The 25,533-nt window shown below is 43.8% G+C and overlaps 1 long non-coding RNA gene across 2 annotated transcripts in view; it reads right to left on the reverse strand.

The window, feature by feature from the left end:
* LOC141095576 (uncharacterized) overlaps positions 1 to 25,227 on the reverse strand; it is a 220,300-nt gene extending 195,073 nt beyond the window's left edge. For both annotated transcript variants that reach the window (XR_012233427.1, XR_012233428.1), the window contains exon 1: positions 25,107 to 25,227. This is a non-coding gene — a long non-coding RNA (uncharacterized lncRNA). The remainder of the gene's footprint in view (positions 1 to 25,106) is intronic.
* Between the last annotated feature and the right edge of the window lie 306 nt (positions 25,228 to 25,533).

Here is a 25,533-nt window from a genome sequence, read left to right on the forward strand (position 1 = left end):
ATACTATGTGATTTTTGCCTTCTAGGGAAACTTTGAGGGTAATATAATGTAGTGAGGCCTACTGATTCCAACTAGTGTTGGCCGATCACTGGAAAGATAGGATCAGATCGGGCTGATCATACCGAAAGATTGGAATTAATTCAGATCCAATCTCCAGAGCTAGATGTAGATATATATATATATATATATATATATGCACACTGTACGCCCGAACAGTGTGTGTGTATATATATGTATATATGTGGGTGGGTGATGGTGGTCTGGCACTTTTGGAACTTTGAAATGCAATAAAGGATTTGTATAGGACTTCAGGAGTGCGGAGGTCTTTCTTCATGGATGCATGTTAAGTACGGGCGGAAGCCAACCCCTGCTCTAGCAGCACACTGAGTCCTCAGCAACAATCTCAGTTGAGCCACTCTTCTTCCAGCTTTCTTGCATATATATAATGGCCCCAAGCTGCGCTGTTAAAAAATAAACAAACCCAGTTATTCAACTCTCTCTCCGGTGTCCAACGCTGTCTCCGGCGGTGCAGGGAATTCCGAAATCCCAATGCTATGCATTCTGGGTTGTGCATCACCACCTCTGCACATGTGCCGGGCTGTTCTGTGACGTGATGTGGTGCTTTCCCAGGACCGTCTAGTGAGCGGTCCTGGGATCACTCTCCACTGTAGTTATAGTACGGCAGGCACAGAGGCGGCGATGCGCCGCCTGGATTTCGGGATTCCCTGCACTGCTGGGCTAGGAGCCGGAGCCAGTACTGGACACTGGAGAAAGAGGTGAGTAACTGGGTTTGTTTATTTTTTAACAGCGCAGCCTGGAGCCATTTACTAAAGCTAAATATGCACACACGCTGTACACCTGTATAGTGTGTGTGTGTGTGTATATATATATATATGCGCACACTGTTCGGGAGTGTATGCCCGGACAGTGTTTTCAGAATACGGAGGATTCCGATTTCTAATTCAGATCATCATCATGATCTGGCTACAAATCGGATCGTAATTTAAAATAACGATCAGCCTGAAAATCGTAATAAATTACGATCTTCAGTGATCGGACCGGCCAACACTAATTCCAAATATGCAGCATTGTACTGGCCATACCTGTCCTGGATGCTGCCCCGGAGTTCAGCCTCGCCTGTCTGCGGCATGCACGGACTGAACTGCCATCGCCGGCTGATTCCTCGGCTCTCGTAGTTCAGTCCTGCAGATCCGTGGACAGGTCGGGCTGAACTCCGGAGCTCAGGTGAGATACGCCATGATTTGCAGATGCGTTTTGCCTGCTGCTTCCAAGCACTTTTTAAGCACTTTGCAAGCGCTTTGGCAAAACGCTTCTGCAAATAGGGGACGTGGCCAAGCTCTGCTATGGGCGTGGCCATGCCCTGCTATGGCCTAAACCGAGCGTATTTGGCATGGTTTGCAGGCATTTTTCGGGAGGTTTCCCTCTTGCCCATTCCCATTCCTTCTGGGATCCGCCGGAAAATAGCTTTGAATCCGCCCGTAATCCGTACCATAGACATGAAAGGGCGGGTTTCAGGCAGGAAACACAGCACGGAATACGCCTGTAAATCCAGCTTGTCTGGATAAAGCCTGAGGCCTCGTGCCCACTGACGGAAGGGGATTGTGGAGCGGCATCTCCGCAGCGGCTGTAATTGCGGTAGCAATTGGAGATCCCACAGGAATCTATTTGTGCCTGCAATTGTGGCCACTATTGTGGTACCCTAATTCTGTATCAAAATCTTCACTTAACTCTATGGATTTAGGTGCAGGTTTTAGTGCAGGATTTCAGCCCCTTGTCTGAATGGCTGGAATTTTGTTTGTATAATGGCAGCATACATTGACATGCTGCACTGCATGTTTTTTTTTGTAAACAAAATTTTTTCATCAGCATGTGGATGGGATTTACACATTAATGCTGCATATGACCCCAGCCTAATGGACCATTCAGTTATGCCTTAGGCCAAAAGCACACTGGTGATTTTACTGGCGTTTTTTGCGTCCTGCACAATCCTCTCAATGAGACAGCATAGGCAGCGCGGACGTCGTGAACGTCCGCGCTGCCCACCCGACGGCTAGCGTGCCCATCCGCCTGAATGGAATGCCCGATTCAGGCGGGCGGACCGCCCAGTCGTTCATTCAGACGTCCAGCCGCACGCCGTGTCTGGATGCGGCTGTCAACTAGACGGCCCGTTCAGCATAGTGGCGATCGGCCGTGCTGAACGGCCGTCTAGTTGAAGGGTCTAAAGGTACCCTAAAAATGTGACCTATTTCAAGTTTGGAAGTAATTTTAATTTTAAAAACTGGGACAATATATGTTGTAAAAAACTATTGGTTGGCCCCTTCACACTAGATTTTGCTTCAGTTTTTTATTATGAAATCAGAAAATCTGGAGCAAAATGTGAGTATTTAATGTGAGATATGAACAGAGTCTTCTGATTAGGATATTTTTTTTGTGAATTTATCCCAAAACTCTGTCTGCTGCTTGTTACACTTTTTCTGTTATTTCCTCTACTAATACTTTCATTTTAAATTAGGAAATGGACACAGCCGTATGTTGATATTTGGAACAAGAGACAATCTCCATCTACTGGCACAAAGTAAAGAGTGGTTTGCTGATGGCACGTTTTTCACTACACCAGCCTTGTTTAAGCAACTTTACACAATCCATGTAGTCCACAGCGGCCTTGTTGTTCCTGTAGTGTACACCTTGCTGACAGACAAGAGCCGTTCTACATACCAGAGGTTGCTGCAAGAGCTGAAGAACTTGCAGCCTGGACTGCAGCCAGACAACCTGATGTTGGATTTTGAACTAGCTGCAATACAGGCATTTGAAAGTGAATTCCCCAACCTTGTGAAGACTGGTTGCTTTTTCCACCTTTCACAGTCGGTTTGGCGTAAAGTTCAAAATGAAGGACTCAAGATGCAATACCAAGGTGACCATGAATTTGCCCGTTGGATACGCATGATACCTGCCCTGGCCTTTCTACCACCACAGAATGTTGTGCAATCATTTGAAGAATTGGTGGAAGATCCTGACTTTCCACAAGAAGCAATACCTATTGCCAACTATTTTGAAGACAGCTATATCGGTCGAATGAATCGCAGAGGACGTCAAGCACCTTTGTTTCCAGTTCAATTCTGGAATGTGTATGAACGAACATTGAATGATCAACAGCGAACAAATAATGATGTCGAAGGATGGCACCGTAGCTTTCGAGAAACATGTGGTACTCTTTTCCAAAATATATACCGGTTCATTAACTGTCTGAAACATCAGCAAGAGCTCCATAGTTTTGAAATTATTCAGATAATAGCAGGAAATCCCATCGCAGCAAGAAACAAAAAGTATGCTGCAATTTCAGCAAGGGTTAAACGTATCGTGCAAGATTTCGATAATAGAAGCTTGATGGATTATCTGAGAGGCATTGCCTACAGCTTTGATTTTTAGTTCATGGTCACATATTGTATGTTTTGAGAGCAGTGTTTTTAGCTGTAAAATAATTCAAGCATTATAACCTGCAATTTGTATTTTCTCTTTTTCTCTAATCCTTCCCCTCTATACCTTTTTATGTTTCTTGTTAAAACAGTTTTGATATATACAGTTAAAGCATAACTCTGCAAAAAACATGTTATGTTATAGTACCTGTGCCCATGATATTCATTTCCAAAGGAGACCTTCCAGCAGCTTCACTTCTGTGTGAAAAGTCTCATCCAAGTTAAAGCTCCATGTGCTGCAGGATTTCAGTGGTTGCTAAGGAGGTTGTTTCTCCTTAGTAGCAGTACTTGTGGATGGATTCTACAGGGCGTAGCTGCACAGGAGCATGCAGCTAACAATATATTCCCTATGATGTATAAAGGGCTGCTGGTTTACAGCCCTCTGCAAAGCCCCCCATATGTGTTCCGTCCTGTAACGGCTTTACACAGGCAGGGGAGAGCCCTCCTCTTGTCCAGGACAGAGCACATGAGCGGAGGGTGAAGGGGAGCTTTGCAGAGGGCTGTGAACAAGCAGCCCTGAATGTATCATAGGGAGCCAGGATCCGTTCTGCTCCCAAGGGGGCACGACCTCCTTAGTAACCAATGAAATCCTACTATTTTCCTGTCTGTTTGTAAAATTACTCACCTAGAAAACAAAGTTTGAGAATAAAAAAAAATAATTTGATCAGAATTGTATATCTTAGACTCATATGGTGTATTATTAGTGATAAGCAAACCTGCCAATGTTCAGTTCAGGCAGGTTTTTCCCAGATGCGAAAGATCCAGGAGCAAATTGCTACAGGCAAAACATCCAGGGATGAACTGCTGGGGGCGAACTGACAGGGGGCGAAACATCTGGGGGTGAAACATTCGGGGGCGAACTGCTGGGGGCGAAACATCCGGGGGCGAACTGCTGGGGGCAAAACATCCGGGGGTGAACATCCGGGGGTGAACTGCTGGGGGCGAAACATCCAGGGGCGAAACATCCTGGGGCGAACTGCTGGGGGCGAAACATCCGGGGACGAACTGCTGGGGGCGAACTGCTGGGGGCAAAACATCCAGGGGTGAAACATCCGGGGGCGAACTGCTGGGGGCGAAACATCCGGGGGCGAACTGCTGGGGGCGAACTGCTGGGGGCGAAACATCCGGGGGTGAAACATCCGGGGGCGAACTGCTGGGGGCGAACTGCTGGGGGCGAAACATGCTGGGGCGAACTGCTGGGGGCGAAACATCCGGGGGCCAACTGCTGGGGGTGAAACATCCGGGGGCGAACTGTTGGGAGCGAAATATCCGGGGGTGAACTGCTGGGGGCGAAACATCCGGGGGCGAAACATCCAGGGGTGACCTGCTGGGGGCGAACTTCTGGGGGCGAACTGCTGGGGGCGAAACATCCGGGGGCGAACTGCTGAGGGCGAAACATGCGGGGGCGAACTGCTGGGGGCGAAACATCCGGGGGCGAACTGCTGGGGGCAAACTGCTGGGGGTGAAACATCCGGGGGCGAACTGCTGGGGGCGAAACATCCGGGGGCGAAACATCCGGGGGCGAAACATCCGGGGGCGAAACATCCGGGGGTGAACTGCTGGGGGCGAAATGTGCGGGGGCGAACTGCTGGGGGCGAAATGTGCGGGGGCGAAACAACCTGGGGGCGAAATGCTGGGGGCGAAATGTTCGGGGGCGAAGTGTACCTGGGGGCGAACTGCTGGGGGCGAACTGCTGGGGGCGAAATGCTGGGGGCGAACTGCTGGGGGCGAAACTTCCAACTCCCGTTTAAACCCCTAATTGCATACCAACCAAAAGATTTTTATCACCACCATAATTACAACAGTAAAGACACATCAATAAGTCCATATCTTAAAGTGACGCTCCACGTAAGCCTCATGAATATTCAAATTATTCTTTCTGGTCGTGCTGGTACTCCATTTTCAGCACGTCACATAAATCCATGCCTCAAGCAGATATTCATTTTAGTCCATATAATGTTGCACCGATTTCCATTCTTCATATGGTAGGCTTATAATTTCTTTATATGGGGTATCCTATGGATAAAATGTAAAGGTACATGCACCAGTATAATAATTTTCACTAAATGATAAAAACAAAACAACAATTAAAATATAAAACAACCACACACATAAAAATATACCAAAATGGGGAAGGATTTTATAGCAGACAAGTTTCATTTAGTGAAAAATTAGCGATTTTTTTTTTTTTAATAACTACATGCTGAGATTTTGGCATGATATTTACTTTTTCCCTCCTCAGGACATACTGTTATGTGATGTAGAGGACATGGGTGTGTATAGATGGCTCATGGGCAAACAAGGCAGGTGCCGGATCTGTTATATAGTCTCCAGCAGTGGCATTTCAATTGTGAAATTCCTGTGGTGAGTTAATTTGGGCACCCATTGGCCCCTCTGCGACACGATCGCGAGGTGCCGACTGGGTGTCATGACAGCCAATCACAAAAATTTTTGCTTGTGAAACCACCAGTAAATATGAAATAATACACTGGAAAGTTCTACAAATATAAAAACAGGTAAACCACAGGAGTTTTTGTTGAGTATAAAATTACAAAAAGTTTTATTACATGTCCAAAAAAAGCCACAATAGCCACATATAAGAATAAAACACACATGTGCTCAATTAGACACCACCAAGGGGCATGGATTGATTTTGGATTGATTTTGAAGAGATTTTCATGCTATTCATTGCATTCATATGGACAGAAATTTCATAGGGTTTTTTAGCAAAGAGGGATGAGTCTAAAGCCCCCGTTACACACTGCGATATCGCTAGCAATATCGCTGTAAAGTCACTGATTTTGTGACGTAGCAGCGATATTGCTAGCGATATCACTACATGTGATACTTACCTCCGGCCGGCTCCCCCGCTGGTTATCGCTGATCGCACGAGAAGGTCCTGGATCATTTCTCGTCGGTCACTTCCTGCGGCGCTTCCTGTGGGGCCGACGAGCGACGCATGGATGCGGGCGGGAGGACACCAGGATCGCCGCGTCTGACAGGTAAGTAGCAACCCCCAACCCCAGCGATGTCGCTGGTGAGATCTGCCTGTGTGGCAGCTCAGTAGCGACCACTTAGCGATGCACCAGCGATCCATATCGTTGTCGGAATCGCTGGTGCATCGCTAAGTGTAACGGTACCCTATAGTCAGTCGGCTGTAGATTCTCTCTTCCAAGAGAATCAAATTGATTATGTAAATGACACTCAGATCAAACTCTGATTAAGTGATCCAATTCTCTAGGATGACAGAATCGTAACACAGGTGAGGAGAAGATGGAGAACTTAATCTCTCCATCTTCTCCATTGTGTCCGAGTTAATCGGACCGTACCCGGATGTCATCCGAGTGCAATCCAAAGTTTCACAGGCACCAATAGACTTGAATGAGTGATGGCATGAGGAAAAAAAATGCAGATCAGCACTGCCCCATAGTATAGCATTGGTCTGCGTGCTATCCGATAAATCAGTAGATAGCACTTGCCCGATTAATATGGTGGGGTGAGTGAGCCCTTAATGTAGCACTAGCCTTAGAAAAACACAAGAGACACAGCTAATATGTAAACGCCCCCATATACATCAGATTAAAGTCGGGTGGATCTGCGGATCAGCTGACTCTCCACAGATGCTGACGTTCTCTGGATTTCTCCTCTCCCCCATTAAAAACACTTCAATGTTCGGCCAAGGTCGCGTGTCTATGGTCAATATAATGGGCACATGAACAGTTCTTGAGAAGGGGCCCTCAGATGTTCAACCTGTACATAAGTGATAGAGAACCAAGAAACCAATCATTATAGATATTGCAGAGTCCATCACAATGGAGATTCTGGGGAACTTATCACTGGAGAAATCATGGGAAGCACCAGATGTTCAGACACAAACGGCGACTATTATTATTCCTTCTTTAATTGATGGCAATACAAATTCCAAATCTCATATTTTAGAAGAGCTACTTATTCAACTTGTCTTGTTAAACGCTGCTCTATACATTGATTGTTTTCTCTTTTTAATGCTGGTGTAGTCTGGATCAAGCACCGTTCATCACCTCTTACATCGACGTTACCATAGCAACGGCAGAAATGTGATAGCTCGCTTTGTAGAAACTTCTCACTAGATTCACACATTTAGCTGCTGTGAAAAAGAAATGTGTTATGAGATTTTAGCAGAGGATTTATTTTTATCTATCCATCCATCTATTATCTATGTCCATCTATCTATCTATCTATCTATCTATCTATCTATCTATCCCATATCTATCCATCTAATATATTTATAAAATTACACACCACTCTAAGTGATTCCATAAAAAAAAGTCTCGATAGTTTATTCACCCACATGTGTAACACTAACTTCCTTTATACATATGGATGTTGGAGATTGAACCTTTTGAACTAGAACCATGACATTGCCCTGGGAAAATCCGTATGGTTCTGGTTTCTTCAGTATTTTGACTCCATCCATACAATCCTAAAGCACCACTCCAACGTTTTTTCTTAGTGTAGCCCCCAGTCTTAGGGTATGTGCACACGCTGCGGATTGGGGTGCGGATTTGGCCGCTCGGATTTTGTAAAATCCGCAGGTAAATCTGCAGGTCAAAAGACCTGCGGTTTTACCTGCGGATTGCTCTGCGGTTTTGCCCTGCGGTTTTTCATCTCCACAATGGAGGAGATGGCAAACCGCAGCGGAATCCACAGAAAGAATTGACATGTCAATTCTTTTTGCGGTTTAGAAACCGTGGAAAAATCCGCACCGTCTGCACTGCGGTTTTTAATATCCATAGGATATTATGATACTGTACACCGCAGCAAAAACTGCTGTGGATCCACAGCAGCCAAATCCGCTGCGGAGCCGCAGCAGAATCCGCAGCGTGTGCACACACCCTTAGGGTATGTGCACACATAGTTTTTTGTCTCTGCGGATTTTGTAGAGAAAACCGCAGGAAATCCGCAGGACAAAGTGCTGCGGTTTTTCTGCGGTTTATCTGCGGTTTATCTGCGTTTTTTCTGCGGTTTCGCCCTGCGGTTTTCACCTCATAATGGATGAGGTGTAAAACTGCAGCGTTTCTGCACCAAACAATTGACATGCTGCGTTTTGAAAACCGCAGCAAAACCGCGCGGAAAAAAACGCAGCATGTGCACAGCTTTTTTTTATTTCCATAGGAAATAAAGGTACTGTACAACGCAGCAGAATCAGCAGCGTTTCTGCAGAGCCAAAAACGCTGCGGAAACGCAGCAGAAACCGCAAAGTGTGCACATACCCTTACACTCCGCCACTCTCTTGTGATCTGCCAGATCGATTCAGTGTTTGCCGTAGGTCACTTTTCAATGCAGGTCTATCAGAGCCTTGATCTCACTCTTATAGACCTACACTGAGTTCTTGTGACATTACTTCTGACTTCCGACCAGTCAGAAGTTGCAGTCACAAGATGGCATCGTGGGACCAAAGTGACGTCAAACAAAGATGAAGACAGGCGGTGGGTAAGTATAAGACTGGGGTAAGGGATGCTAGATTATAAGGACCACTTCAGCACTGAAAAAATACCTCGCTGGTGTGGTGAATTATTGTATATATGGTATAGCATAATAATTATAATGATTAAAGGGGTCGCCGGGGACTTTCATATTGATGACCAATCCACAAAATAGATCATCAATATGAGATCGGTGAGGGTTCAACACTTGGTATATGGGAAATAAAAAGCACTACTCAACAATGAGCACTAAACAATGTCACTGAGCTGCAATGTGCCACTCTGTACATTGCTTATATCTGACCCCTGCCAGAGCAAATAACAGGTGAGTATTCAGGGTGCCGAGTAATGGCCCCCATCAATCTCATATTGATGACATATCCAACAGAATATCTGGACAATCCCTCTAGTGATATTAGGGTAATATTCAGAGTATTGTTTGTTGAGAGACCAATTTGTTGGTAGGGCTGGTATAGAGGTTTATGAAGCCATTACTGTCCCTACATACTAATATGCCTCCTATTTCATATGGAAGAATGCAGAAGATTTCCTATCTTGTTCCATTTGAAGCCAACAAAGAAAATTGTTCGTTCTGCAAGATTTCTATGTACATGGATATTCTCCTCTAGTAAAATTATCAGCAGTCAGATGGACTCTAATCAACAGGTTACAAAGGTTGTGCGACTTATTACTAGGCAATAATGTGGCTGTGTACAGCAGGATCTGCCATGTCACGTGTTTTTGGTGCTTATAATAGAAGTTTTAAAGATGGACGTACACATTAGACAGAAGTAATGTGGGAATGATCATTTCACAGAAGCAGTCTTACATATTTTAGTTCATATTCACCTCTACAGTTGAGCAAACTGGCTATATAGGATACCAGGTGAAGACTAAAGGATCCTCAAAATAATACTTACTTTGTATAGATCCGGTACAAGGGCATGTTCTTGATGAGGCAGCGGATGTTCTCCTGAAGGATCTCCTCCCAAACCTGGATTAAAGCAACTCCTGGACAATCTGTGGTGCAACGCTACATTGGTGGTTGGAACGAGACATGATGTCCCTGATGTGCTTGATTGAATTCAGGTCTGGGGAACGGGAAGATCAGTGCATATTTCATCAATGTCTTCATCTTGCAGGAAATGCTGACACACTTCAGCCACATGAGGCTTAGCATTGTCATGCATCAGAAGGAGCCTAGGGTAGTGCACCTGCATATGGTCTCATAATGGGTCTGAGGATTTCATCCCGGTACCTAATGGCAGCCAGGATACCTCTGGCTAGCATATGGAGGGCTGTGCAGCCCTCCAAGAAATGCCTCTCCACACCATTACTGACCTGCTGTCAAATCAGTCATGCTGGAGGATGTTGCAGGTAGCAGAATGTTCTCTATGGTGTCTCCAGACTCTGTCACGTCTGACACATGTGATCAATGTGTGCTCAATGTGAACCTGCTCTCCTCCTTGAAGAGCACAGGGCACCGATGTTGAATCTGCCAAACTTGGTGTTCTCTGCAAATGCCAATCGTCCTGCACGGTGTTGGGCTGTAAAACCAGCATCCACTTGTGAACGTTGGGCCCTCAAACCTCCCTCATGGATTCTGTTTCTGACAGTTTGAGCAGACACATGGATGTTTGTGGCCTGCTGGAAGTCATTTTACAGGGCTCTGGCAGTGCTTCTCCTGGTCCTCCTTGCACAAATGAGGAGGTAGTGGTCCTGCTGCTGGGTTGTTGCCTTTCATGTCTCCTGGTGTTCTGGCCTGTAACTTAGTATCTGCTCCATACTCTGGACACTGAGCTAAAAGATACAGTTACTCTTCTTGCTACAGCTAGCATTGATGTACCATCCTGGATGTGCTGCACTAACTGAGCAACTTCTGTGGGTTGCAGACACCGATTCATGCTACTGTACAGTATCTATAGGAATGAGAGCAATGTAAAATGTCAAAGTGACTGTAGAGACACGGGGGTTCAGACAAAACCACATAGACCAAGGATCATACCACCGAACACCCTCTCTCCTTTCCCCATGGGCGTAATACTACTTAGACAACACAGGGTGAGGGTAAAACAGTGTGTCAATACTATTGAATCACAAACCAGGCAAATAGCACATAGAGTAGTTCCAGCAAAATACGCAAGATAGTGCAAACTACCTTCCGGTGACTCGCCGAGATAAGAACAGCTTTGACTTCTGATCTTTCAGGGCCAACTACCCTAGCCATGCCATACACAAAGAGGACGTAATCACAAGCTTAGGAAGATGACAGTCCATTGAGGTACAAGGTCAATTGACCAGAGGGTCACAATCTGCTTCTCCGAACAACTCCATGGAGCCAGGCAACGGATGGGTCCCATTCCTGGCCCCCACAAAGGTATCCTTGGGGCTCAGACGACAAGTGGGTCCAAATCCTGACTACACTAAATGCTTACATGGATTCGCAATAGTCAATGGAGCAGATCTGTATTCTTCCAGCTAGGACCGTGGTGCCCTAAGCTGGCATCCTGTAAAATAACAAATCTGTTTCCCTCATGATGGAGCCATGATGTCTTAGCTGCTGTCTTGTAAAGAGTCTCTAGTTCTTTGGATCTCTGGATCTATTGGCTGTCTAGAGGTATATTTGTATATGGAGGTATATATTCTTTTTATAGTTAACAAATGTCCTTCACTTCAACATTCACAAGTAAAGAGGAAGAATGGTGAGGAGACCAACTCGCATTGATTATGTAATCTATTTGAATAATTTTAATGCCTTTGTTTTGCAAGTCAACAAACTAGCTGGCCTGGACAATGTGTAATCAGTATATCAGCAAACATCACTAGTCATCCAGGATAACAGCGCAATATTTTACATCATATGTCAACTTACAAGTCACTTTTACAGGCTTACGCGAACAAAAGTCTGTGTTTTCTGGCTTAACTAGAAAGAAACACAAATTCAAAAGTCAACGTATAGATAACAGTCTATTTCTCCTGGCTTGCTGAAAATGGATGTCTAGTTAATTAAGATAAAATGCAGTGTTGTCGAAGTCACCAAAACAACAGCCAAAAAGGATGATGACAGAGAAATGCCTGTGGTCACCTCCTGCAGAACCTCTCCTTTATAGGGCTTGTCTGGCTTATTGTCTATCATTGCTATCTATTGTCTGTTCAATTTGCACAACAGAAGGATAAATTGATTCACAATTGGTGTTGCTTCATAACAGGACTGGCTGATTTCACAATAGTCTGATTGACTTGGAGTTACATTGTGTTATTTAAGTGTTCCCTTAATTTTTTGATCAGTGTAGATGCAGTATGTTGTTTAGCATTGTCTTGCAAAATATGTAAAGTCTTCCCTGAAACCAATGTTCTTTGTATGGCAGTATATGTTGTTCTAAAACCTTTACATAATGCTCAACATTGATAGTGACTTTCAAAATGTGTATTCTGTGGATGCCACAGACACTAAACCAACCCCATACCATCAGAGATTTGAACTGTCTACTAATAACAAGCTGGATAATTTGGTTGTTCTATTCTTGAGTCCACAGGCCACTACAGCCAGAAAGAATTTCACATTTTAACTCATATGACCACAGAACAGTTTTCAATTTTGCCTCTGTCCATTTTAACTGTACTTTGGCCAAGAAAACACAACACTGTTTCTGGATTGTGTTGGTATTTGATTTCCTCTTTTCATGATAGAGCTTTAATGTGCATATTTATATTGCACAACTGTGTTCACAGACAATGATTTCTGTAAGTATTCATAAGTCCATGCAGTGATTTATATGACTGAATCATGCGTGTTTTTATTCCAATGACGGCTGAGGGCCCGTAAATTATGAGCATCCAATATTGACTGTCGGCTTTGTCCCTTGTGCACATGGATTTCTACAGATTCTCAGGAATATTTGATGATATTATGTACTGCAGATGGTGGGATATTCAAAGTCTTTGTAATTTTATGTGGAGGAACATTTTTCTGAAATTTTTCCCCAATTTTTAAACGCTGTTGTCCACAGATTGGTGAACCTCTGATCATCTTTGCTTCTGAGAGACTCTGCCTCTCCAACATGCTCTTTTTATACACAGTTATGTCTTAGCTGAAAACTGCCCCAATTGTTTTTCATTAGCACCACTTGTTCAAAATTAGGTTAACCCTGTCCCAACAATTTTTGAGATGAGTTGCTGCCATCAATTTCTAAACGAGTTGATTTTTGTTTCAAATGAAATGGAAAAATGTCTACCTTTCACCTTCTGATCTATGCTATGTGTTCTGTTGTGAATAAAATATGGCTATAAGAGATTTCCAAATCATCGCATTCTTGTTTTCTTTACATTTTACACAGTGTTTCAACTTTTCTGGAAATGGAATTGCCCAATGGAGATCTTTGAGAGAAAAATGTCATAAAGTGCCTGAAAAACACTATATCTAGAACAAACTACGATTTTAAAGATACATTAACATTTAATATTTCAGAACAAAAAAAAAGACACTAAAAGAACAACATATTCCCTATAAAACCAGTGAAAGTATAATAAAGTCACCCTAAGGACAGACTCAAACAAATCCTTCAAGATATCTAGCCATGATATATTTTGTTAAGTTCATGCCTGTAATGCTTAGGTGAAATGCTGACCTTACATTTCCATTTGATCTTAAATAGCTGTTTTGTACTGAAATAGATCCCACAAAATATTTGTGGCAAAGTGAGTCAGGCAGATGTTTAGCTAAAATTACAATTACACGTGTAAAATGGAATGACGGTGCATTATATATAGAAAGAAGACTTGCGTAACTTAATGAGCTCTATAAACTCAGTGCACACTAGAAATACAACTAACACCAAAGAGAGAACCTTTATGTTGTGTGCTGTCCCCACTGGTCCTAAGCAAGGCTAGGTTAGCATCTTATCCAAATGTATCACACTGATTTATGCTGTGTGACAAATCTTGCTATACATGTTCGATACTTTCCTGCTGCATATGCAACCTACTGGTTGACTTACTTTTGACCAATAATTTGCTGCAAATGTTAGTCTATGATTCCCTGCTCATTTGCAATTTTTTTCTCAGCTGAGAAAAAAATCAGAGCATGCTGCGATTGTCCTCGTATCTCGGATGGAGACTCACCAATGCAAGTCAAGGGTTTGATTAAAAAAAAAATCACACAGCACTTGGACTATGCGAGTGCCGTCCGATTATTACACATCAATGTACTTGAAAATCTGACATTTCAGCAACCACATACAGTAAAATTACAGTGTGATCTGACAAAATAGAATAGATAGAATAGATACATACACATAGAATAGATACATATAAAGATGTCAGTGACATATATAATTAGTACAGTGCTTTCTTAGTTAACTGCACATGTATATCATTAATAAATATCTTAAAAAAGTTACATTTTATTAACCAGCAGAGGGAAAGCAGACAGCTGGAAGCAGATGTTTATAGACTGGAAAGGGGGTTAGAGCCATGAGAAAAGTTCTAATGGTGCTAACGCTGCCGTCATTGAGTTAAACTGAGTTCATTAGCTCTGATCTCCGATGACCTTTGTGACGTCACCGTGAGTGTGAGAACTTTCTCATGCTAGTGGTGATGTCAGTGAGGTGAAAGGAGTTCACCGCGAGGCACTGAGCTCAGCAAGCACGTGCAGCACAATGTCTTTGCTGGATGGCAGGCTGTATAGTCACATCATGCAACAATGCAGCCTGTCATCAGGATGTAGCAAAGCTAGACGCGTTGCAGGACAATTAGATTGTTGTCTTCTTGGTGGACAGGTGAGGAATATGGTTGTTTATTAGTTTAATTATTTTACAGGAGATATTGGCTTCAGTGGATTGGGTGTTGAGGTGAGTAAATTTAGATTCATTAAAAAAGTCTGCGTAATTTGTTCAAATAAAGGAGTGAGGTGAGTAAATTTAGATTCATTAAAGGAGTCTGCCGTAATTTGTTCAAATAAAGGAGTTTATTCTGTCTGTATATTTTTTCACTATGGTGTTAGTAATGGGAGCATCTTATAGACGCCTCTATATTACTAACCCCTGGGCTTGATGTCAGCTGACAATACAAAGCTGACATCAACCACCCAACTATAACCCCGCTTGCCACCGCACCAGGGCAAGTGACAAGAGAGAGGCTATGTGCCAGATTTGGGGCATCTTATGGATGCGTCATTTCTGGTGTGGCTAAGATCTGATGTTTTTAGTCTGGGAGGGGGTCAATAGCCATAGCCCCTTCCTAGGCTATTACTATCAGCCCACAGCTTTCTGCTTAGCCTTTGCCAGTTATTAATTATAGGGTTACCCTATGTCATTTTTTGGGGGTCCCCATTTTAATAACCAGGAAAAGCTAAGCATATTAATAGCCCAGGAAACTCCACGTATATTATTTTTCATCTGTGCCACTCAATTCCAAAGTGCTCCCTGATAGTAACAAAGAAAATTTTCTCTTAAACCAATACAGCATATATCTCATAATTTGTGGTCAAGGAGCTGTGCCAACATCATTGGAGAAAATTTAAAAGGTTGAAGAGAAAATTTACTTCATTATGATTTAGGGGTATTATTTTGGGGTGGAATTGCACAGGGGATAATAATAAAAAAATAAATAAATAAAAGAGAATAAATAAAAGAGAAAACTGTTCCATAATCATTGGAATACCAGTAATTAGAGGAGGTACTCAGTTCAAATTAAAAAAATTCAGTGAAAGGTCCGCTATAAATAAAATCTGTCACCAGCTTTCCCCTTATTAATTTGCTGCTAGCACATTATGTCATTCTTAATTCGGGTTCTAATGATCCTCATCCATCCCGGGCACCCTGCATCCTGGCATGCTTCTAAAAATTACTTAGGTTCACCACTCTCTTACATTGTGCTTGGCGCTTTGTCCGGATATTCCTTAGTACCTGCAGTGAACTCCTTAACCTGCCTCCTCTGATGTTGAATAGTGGGGTCAGGTTAGCCAATTCACTGCAGGCTCCAAAGTTGGTCTGTACATGCCCATCAGATAGCATGACACTGAGTACCATGCAGGAGAGCAGTGAATAAAGATACGTTTTAGAGGTATGCCAGGATAGGATATGTCGGTGCATGGCATGGATCATTAAAAGTAGGAAGACCAAAATGTACTGGAATAAGTTTAATAACAGGAAGCCTGATGAGAGGTTACCTAAGGCTACTTTCACACATCAGGTTTTTGGCGTCAGGCGCGATCCGGCGTCGTGCCGGAATGCCGGATCCGGCAAATGTTTTGTAAAACCTGATGTGCCGGATCCGGTTTTCTGCCGGATCCGTCTTGTTCTTGACAGACAAAACCGGATCCGTCTCATCCGGTTCATCCGTTTTTCTATCCGTTTTTCGACGGATTACGCCGGATCCGGTTTTTAAAATTGACCCTTGTGGCCTTCCGAACGGGATTGGCTACTGGAAAACTATATATAGCATGTTCCTACAGCCCTTCTTTGACAGGTTGTAGAGGAGAAAGTGCAGGTTGGAGAGAAGAGCAAGTTACTGGCGAAGATGGATGTTGTCATTGGAAATATTTTGAAGAATTTTATAGCGGAGGCGAATCGTTTGAGGGTGATTGTTCTGGAGAAGGAGAGAGCGAGACAGCAGCGCATCAGGCATCATAGACGACGTTTGTGGATCCACCCCATCACAGCCAAGAGAATGACGCGTGAGGTCTATTCTACACTCTGCATGGACCTTCGACGAAACCCGGATAAATTTTTTGGATATGTTCGGATGAAAATGGAGAATTTTGATTACTTGGTGGAGCGCATTGCACACCTCATAAGAAAAGCGGACACCTATTGCCGCTTCTCTGTTTCACCCGCAGAGCGTCTGATGGTGACTTTAAGGTAAGCCACATTTATTGGATGTGATCGCATCAGAGCACACTTTCACTGCAATCTTGTTGGTGGTAGTTTGTATCTCCAAGTGTTATAGCTCAGTTTTGGTATGTAATGCTGTGATTTAAAACTATTTATTGTTTTTTAATTCCCCACAGATTTCTTGCAACTGGAGAATCCCTTTCATCACTGCATTTCCAGTACAGACTCGGGATTTCCACCATATCTGGAATTGTGAAGTACACATGCCGTGCACTGTGGGACTCCTTAGCTGAAGAGTTTTTACCAGAGCCCACAACAGAGAGGTGGATTGAAATTGCTGACAAGTTTCAACAGATATGTCAGTTTCCCAACTGCTTGGGCGCTGTGGACAGGAAACATATCCGCATTGTAAAGCCAGCCGGATCGGGATCGGAATATTTCAATTACAAGAAATATTTTTCAATTGTCCTCATAGCCATCGCTGACGCGGAATACAAATTTATTGCGGTTGATATTGGGGCCTATGGCCGCTCCAATGACTCTCAAGTTTTCAAACTGTCTGCCATAGGGCGTAAACTGTATGGAAACACCTTCCAGTTCCCACCACCTAGACCGCTGCCGCAAACATCTGGTCCACCTATGCCATTTGTCTGTGTAGGGGATGAAGCCTTCCAGCTGTCAGAACACCTTTTGAAACCGTACTCTAGCAGAGGATTGACAAGACCAAAACGCATTTTTAATTACCGCCTCACAAGAGCAAGAAGAATGGTTGAATGTACCTTTGGTATTCTGACAGCCAAATGGCGGGTCCTATTGACTGCGATCAACCTCAAGACAGAAACTGTGGACGAGGTGATCAAAGCTTGCGTGGTACTCCACAATTTTGTTATCTGCAAGGAACCCATTTCCATTGAGGACACATCTGAAGAAACCACCTTGCAAGATTACCATGACATTACCACTAGAAGTTCTGTGACGGTTTCAGTAATGAGGGACAATTTTGCACTATACTTTATGTCACCTCAAGGCAGAGTACACTGGCAGGATGACAGAGTGTGAAAGATTTGTGCCCTAACCAAACTTGTGTACCTTCTGTACCAACAGTATATACCTTTGCCAACCAAAGTTGGCTATCTTGTCATGGTCTCTATTTTTAGCTTTAGGCCACAGGTGTGTACCTGGTTGTGTTTTATGCAAAGAATTTCACCTTTTAACAAAAGTTGTGTACATTGTTAGGAAATCACCAACAATAAACACAACTTTTCAGGTGAAATACTTTGCTTCAAACACAACCAGGAACACAACTGTGGCAAAAAGCTAAAATTTACCCACAGTTATATACCTGGTTTTGAATACCTTTTTACCTTTTAAATACCCTGTATTTAACCTTTTTTTTAAACATATTTCGCCGCAGAAAGAAATGACAGACAACCAGTGTAAACAATAATTTAACTTTTATTTAAAATATTTTTTTTTTGTAAACTGTTTTTAAAGTTAAAAAAAACTTTTTTAATAAAGGTTTGAAACCAACCAAATGGGCATTTTTATTACAAAAAAAACATAACTCGGTGTAGTGTGGGGTGGAAATACTGCTGGAGGGGCTGCGGGACACTTCGACAATGGGAGTGTGGAGAGAGGACTGGGATCGTGGTGGGGAAGGAACAGTTAGAGGTGATGGTGTGGAAAAAGCTACAGAATGGGTGGACATGTGGGAGGCAGAAGAGGTGGTGGGCGATGGAGTGGAGGGTTGGGCAGGGACTGTAAGAGCAGATGATGATGGAAAGTTGTATGGGGAAGGAGTTTGGTACGGGGAAGGAGTTTGGTACGGGGAAGGAGTTTGGTACGGGGCAGGTTGCTGGAAGTGGGGAGATGTCTGGTACTGGGGAGGTTGCTGGTACTGGGGAGGTTGCTGGTACTGGGGAGGTTGCTGGTATGTAATAGGAGGGGAAGGATGGAAAGTGGCTGGAGGGGGTGCAGATGTAATAGGAGGGGGAGGATGGAAAGTGGCTGGAGGGGGTGCAGGTGGAGGAACTACAGTGGTGGGAGGTGGAGGTTGGGAGGTAACCTGCTGTAGAGCACCGTGGCACGAATGCATTACATGCATCTGCTGGGTAGGAGATAGCGTTTCCATGCGCTCCACAACAGACCTGAAAAAGGTGTGGTTTGGCGAAGATCTTGCTTCTGAATGCATGGTTTGCAGAAGTGTCTTCACCTCCAGAATGCTGGAGTTGATCTGCTGAAAGCCTGCGGAGATTTGCTCTGACAAGACTTTTAGACAGTTCTGGAAAGATGCATTCAGATGCAAGAACTCTGGCGCATAACTCTTTTCCTGACCCCTCTGCCGCTGCCGCCCAGTACCCGCAGGTGTACTAGAGGTGGCAGGGGCAGAAGGGTGGGGTAAAGGGAAAGCGATCTCCTCACCAGCAGCTTCATGTAATGTAGGCGGCCACGATGCTCCTGTGCTGGTGGATGGGACAGATGGGTCGAATGTGTGGGAAGGCTGGGAAGGTGCAGATGTACCGGGGCGGTCGAAGTGTCCCTCGGTGCCGGTCTCCTCAGGGATCGTCTCAGAAGGGTCCAATCGTGCAGGCTCCCGAGTGCTGCTCACCGTGCTGTGGAATAAAGAGAAAAAAAAACAATTAAAATAGTGACATGGTATGGCCCTGGCTGAAAAAAAAAGTTACATCTAAACATTTTTTTGTCACATGTGGTGTGTAATATTTACCTTCTGGTGAGCATTGTTTCCCGGAGGAACGACAGGGCTCGTGCGTACTTGTACTTGCTCCTGCGTCCTCCAGATCCACTCGGGGCCCGCATCTCTTTATTGAACTCCTTCTTGAAACGATCCCTCACAGACCGCCACCGCTTCACAATTCTCTCCCCTGAAACGAGAAAGGACAAAGTGGTTAGTATACAAGATCAGTGTTTCCCAAACTCCAGTCCTCATGGTCCCCAGGGGTCATGTTTTCAGGATTTCCAAAGTAAATAGAAATCCTGAACACATGATCCGTGGGGACCACGAGGACTGGAGTTCGGGAAACACTGGTTTAAATCAAGCAACCGGTACTGTATATACTTACGCTCTTTAATCTGGGCCCGAGCTTCGAGGTCCTCCCAGCGGTCCACAAGGAGCGAACAGATTTCCTCCCAGAGTCGTCGGGTAACGATAAGGTCAGCATGGCGGCGGTCAGCCATATTCCAGAGCGGCTCCCTTTCTCTGACGAGATCGATGAGGTGGTCCACATCGAGTCCTCCATCCTCACTGTCAGAGTCGGGAGCACGCTGTGAAGGCTGTTAAACAAAAAGACAAAAATAACATAATTAGCCTCCACAAAAGAAATGAAATAAAAAGTGCAAAAAAAAAAGCAAAAATATTTATACCTACACGCTGGTGACCGCCGCGTTGCTGTCGCCGACGACCCTGGGAGGCACTGCGAGGACCTCTTGGCCGAGCACCAGATTGGGAAGACTAGAGAAGAAAACAAAAAATGTTATGTCTTTGGATGTAGGCATTTGTTTGCTGTGTGTGGTCTGCAGAACATTGTTTTCTATGTGTTGTGTGTAGTGTGATGTTGTGTTTCTGCGTTTGATGCAAAAAACTTACCAATTGTGAGCCCACTCCAAGTGTCTGTCCACCCCTTCCTTCTTCTTCTGGGAGCTCCTCTTCATCTTGTGATTCCTGTTTTGAAATAAAAGGCAATGAATAGACATATATTACAGAGATGATGGATTTTGGAAATAAAAACTTACCGTCAAATGCTGACGATGCGAGGGAGGGCTCCCAGAAGATGATGTGCTGTCTTCCTGGTGGCCAGACTCCATGGCTGTGGGTGGTGTTCCAGCTGCTGCCATTGCTGCTGCTGCTGCTGCTGCATCTATTGGGCGGCTGTTGAATAAAGAGAAACAAAGGGCCAATGAATATCTTGATATTCAATAGCCCTAGTTTGGAGGAATGGGGGATTTGATAATTACCGTCTCTCATCTGCTGCTGGACTCCCCTCCCGTTGTTCAGCATGCTGCTCCATTTGGGGTGGTGCTGATGGTGCTGCTGCAGATGTCTGCTGCCTTCTCCTGCTCCTGGTTCTTGGCTTGGGTGGCATGTTGGGTGTGGCTGAGGGTCCCACTGTCTTGCTTTTATATATGTCTTGTGGGCAGAGCTACTGAGCATGCTCAGACCAAAAAAACCAGATCCGGCCACCGGATCCGGCTGTCGCCGGATCAGGCGCATTGCGGCGCTCATAGGCTTTCATTGTATGAAAAAGCCGGACACACCGGATCCGGCAAAAATCGGATGAAACGCATGGCCATCCGGCTCGATCCGGCTCTAATGCAAGTCAATGGGGGGGAAACCGGATCCGGCATTGCATTTCGCTGGATCCGGTTTCTGTCAAAAGCGCCGGATCGCGCCTGACGGCGAAAACCTGATGTGTGAAAGAGGCCTTAGAGGCCATGCTTGCACATAGTTTTATAGGTGAGGATCCACTTCCCAATCCTTCTCAGAAATTAGTTTAATGCTTGCAAAACTCTTCTTATTCATTTTGATGGGAATTCCACTTTGCCGTTGGAATCCACCCCAAACTAGGCACTGTCAAATCAAAAGGCTGCAAAAAATTGTTTCAGGAAAAACCTTTTCCAAAACTCTTCAAAACTGATTCTGCAAAGAATTCAGGAAAGCTAAAACTCTACCAAAATCTACCAAAATAAGAAGTATTATCTGGAATGGTTTCAGCTTGAAAAACTCTACATCAAATTACTGTATGTGAATATAGTCTAAGGGTATGTTCATTTTGAGATTTTTTTTGTTTGAGCTTTTGGAAAAGAAAATCTCCAAAAAACACAAGTAGTCCAAAAACCACACGTTTTGGAGAGTTGGACAGTTATTTCAGCAAAAAAAATACTCATTGAGAGCCTCCAACATTTTTTAAGTGTAACCCACTTTAGGAAACACCAGTCTTTTGTTTCTGTGGCATTATTAAAGCACTACAAAAGACTATAGGACTCTCCCCTCTGTCTGTTAGGGATTTCTGTAGACTTCTTCGTTTAGTTTGTGGCTTCTTCCAAGTGGAAAGCACCAGAAGAACAGTAAGGTCACGGCTTTATATTTGTTTTGTAGCTTTTGAAACCTGTATCAGTTAAAAGACAATCAAAAGACTGAGCATATGCACAGTAAGTCATTTTAATTATGGAAATGCATATATTCAATCTTTTGAGTGTTTTTATGGCACTTTTCCAGGCAGGTTTCAAAGCTGATATGTCTGAAAAAGACTCGACTTAGTAAGCCTTGAGATGTTACAAGGGAGGCCTAAAACGATAGGTGATGGCATTCCCCCCAAGACGTAGCATGACAGGGACTCTACATGATGAGTCCCTACACGCAGATGTATATTTTCCAAGACTTAGGTCAACCTCCCCTGGCTCAGTGGGAAAGAGTCAATGACCTGGACACTTAGGGGTTTGGCCAGCGTCCTACACCTCAGGCCATGGGTCTGGACAAAGTGAGCGTCCACCAGATTGACTCCCACTCCACTGGCCACAAACAGCGGTATGCCCTCAGGTAACACACCAACCACCACTTCTACTGACAAAGTACACAGAGAGGGCAAAATGGAGGAAATATACACTCCCTGGTTGCCTCCCTCCACACGACCAGGGAGCCGTGGCTTCTTAGGTGGTACGTAAGTTTTGTCGCGAGCCGGGCAGAACCTGATAAAATGACCAGTCTGCCCACAGCTAAAACATGCCCCTAAACCACGATGACCTGCAGGCAGCACTTTTGGGGAACCAACTCCTCCCACCAGCCTGGGTTCATCGGACTGCACCAATGAGTCCTCCTCCCTAGCAAGGACTGCGCCAAAGCCGCAAAAAACTCATCCACCAACCGTAGAGATGGTGAATCGGCCGGCAGGGAGAAGGCCCAGAATAGGGGATCACCTTTAAGGAGAGATATGATGAATCCCACCCGCTGTTCCTCACTCCCTAATGAACAAGGGCAGAGCCTGAAGTGTAGCTTGCAGGCCTATCTCTCCCTCCAGAAAACCTGTCTGGGAGAGATAACTTGGGTTCTGGTTGAGGGTTGAGCAAGAACCTGAGCTGAGGCCCCAAACCCCACCAACTGCAGCAGCTGCTGCTCCACCACACCATGCAGCACCCCACGTTCCTCAGTGAGGGTCGCAGCAATTGGAGACAGGTCTGCATTAGGGCCATGGCTCACCAAAAAAAATTGTCGGTTGTTAATAATGTCACGATGTGACATTGCCTTGTGTGACGCGACCTGACTATTGGTTCGTCACCAAACAATAAGAGAAAACAAGGGGACATCGGGGACACAATTACAATCGTGTGCCCTTCAATAGGGAACGGGGAAGTGGACAGCTCCTGCACTCTCCTAAGGAAGAGCCCTGAACACTCCTCACAATCCCTATACAGGTTCTTTCAACCTGATGCCGACCAGGATACCTAGGTCCCTCACTTGCCCTGCACCTATTCCTTACTAGGGAACTGGAAAGTGCAGACCCTGGTCCCACCGCTGTACTAATAAAACACCAAGGAAAATAACAGACAGGGAAAAAACAAACAACACTTAGCTCCCTCTGCAGTCATGCACTGGACCGCAGAGTAAGGCACCTGAACACAGCTTCCAGCAGGAAAACCACTGCTCCAGATCAGCTCCAAACAGCACTGCTCAAGATAGCTTCTCTTTTCAGCATGGTTTGCTTCCAAATGACCAGTATTACCAACAGTGGTCTGCAGCACCAGGTGGCCTTATAAAGGAAACTGGGAGTAGTCACCACTTGCTGACTAACTAAACATGTAGTAACACCAGCAGCCACCAGGGGGGGAACCCAGCAGCCGACCAACTACAGTTGTAGTAACACCAGTGGCAATCGGGGGCAAAAACTGACATTAACCCCCGATGGCCTGAAAGGGAAAAAGTTTATAAAAGAGAATCCAGAATCTGACAGATACAAAAATGGATCGTGACAAATATATTTGGTATCACCATGCATGCAAAAAACCAATCAACCTACGAAATGACTTAACCCATATGATAAATGTCATTGAACAAAACAAATCAAAAAGCCAGAATTGCCATTTTTTATTTGCCCGCATCCCTAAAAATGAAAAAGCAATGAAGATATTATACAGTGGGGAAAATGAGTATTTGATACACTGCCAATTTTGCAAGTTTTCCCAACTACAAAGAATGGAGAGATAAGTAGGCACCCTTCAACCGTGAGAGACAGAATCTAAAAATAAAACCCAGAAAATCATATTATATGATTTTTACATAATTAATTTACATTTTATTGCATGAAATAAGTATTTGATACGATAGAAAAAAAACGGAACTTAATATTTGGTAGTGAAACCTTTGTTAGCAATTACATAGGTCAGGTTCTCCAGATCTTTCATGTTTCAAGGCTGTCGCTGAGCAACGTTGAGTTTCAGCTTCCTCCAAAGATTTTCTATTGGGTTCTGGTCTGGAGTCTCACTAGGCCACTCCAGGATCTCGAAATGCAATTAATATACAGTAGGTAATGAGTGCAGAGTAGGAGGGCTTCTTAATGAAAAACTAATAAGTCTGTGAGAGCCAGAATTGTTGCTGATGGATAGGTGATCAAATACTTATGTCATGCAATAAAATGCAATTTAATTATTTAAAAATTATACAGCCCTCTCCATTCTTTGTAGGTGGGAAAACTTGTAAAATCGGCAGTTTATCAAATACTTATTTTCCCCACTGTGTGTATTCCAAAATAATACCAATAAAGAACAAGCACTCGAACAGTTGCAACAATGGAAAAATAATAAAGTCAGAGGCGACAGAAAATGGCGACACAAGTCAAGTAATTTTCTATACAAATTTCAAATCTTCACTTTACTTACTTAAAAAAAACCTTTAGTTTTAGTTTAGTATTGCTCTAATCCTACTGTACTAGGGAATCATGTTGCATGGTTATTTTACTGCTCAATTAAAACTGCAACCACAAAACCATAAAACAGTAGCGGAATTGTATTTTTTTATTATTATATTTTTTTCCATTTAAAGCACACTATACGCAAAAATAAATGTTGTAATTTAAAGCTACAACTCATCCTGTAAGCATAATAATTCATACATGAATAAATAAGGCAAGACACTTGGAAGAAGGAGACTAAAAAAGATAAAGCTCAGAAACTAAAATATGAAAGACTGAACATCCTTTCATAGAAACCCTTATCGATGTTAAACCATAAATACCCAATAGGAAATCTCTCTACATCTTCCCAGTATAGTTACTGGTGATTTATTTTCCTTAAACATGCCGGCTTACCTGACAGTGACAGCAGTTACTCGACGGCTGAAATCTCAGCTTGTTTCTTAAGACAGCTAATTACATTGCCAGGTTTTCTGATTGCAAAGCTGAATAAACCATTACAAGCAAGTCTCAATCAACAAGAAAATGAAGCAGAAGGGTTCTTTATTATTGAAGCTTCTTGGCTCAGAAAATTAAAGGGGCATCAAACTAGAAACAATCACTTAGCAGGAATAGAAGATGCTTAAATGTGTTTGTAAATCTTCCTATCGGGTTTTGTCTGATTTATGGTAAATCATTCACAGTGAGTTTCCTGTGTTTTGTTAGTTTGAATTCATTTACTAGTTTCTTTTCTATTGATTCGCTGGCTTAATTTTTTTTTTTTTTGCTACATCTGTTAAAAGTGATGTTTAGACAGTCCTTTTTGTTACTTTCTTTTTTTCCA

This window comes from Dendrobates tinctorius, unplaced genomic scaffold, assembly GCF_039654945.1.
Source record: "Dendrobates tinctorius isolate UK_male_01 unplaced genomic scaffold, ASM3965494v1 ptg000070l, whole genome shotgun sequence".
Taxonomy (NCBI): domain Eukaryota; kingdom Metazoa; phylum Chordata; class Amphibia; order Anura; family Dendrobatidae; genus Dendrobates; species Dendrobates tinctorius.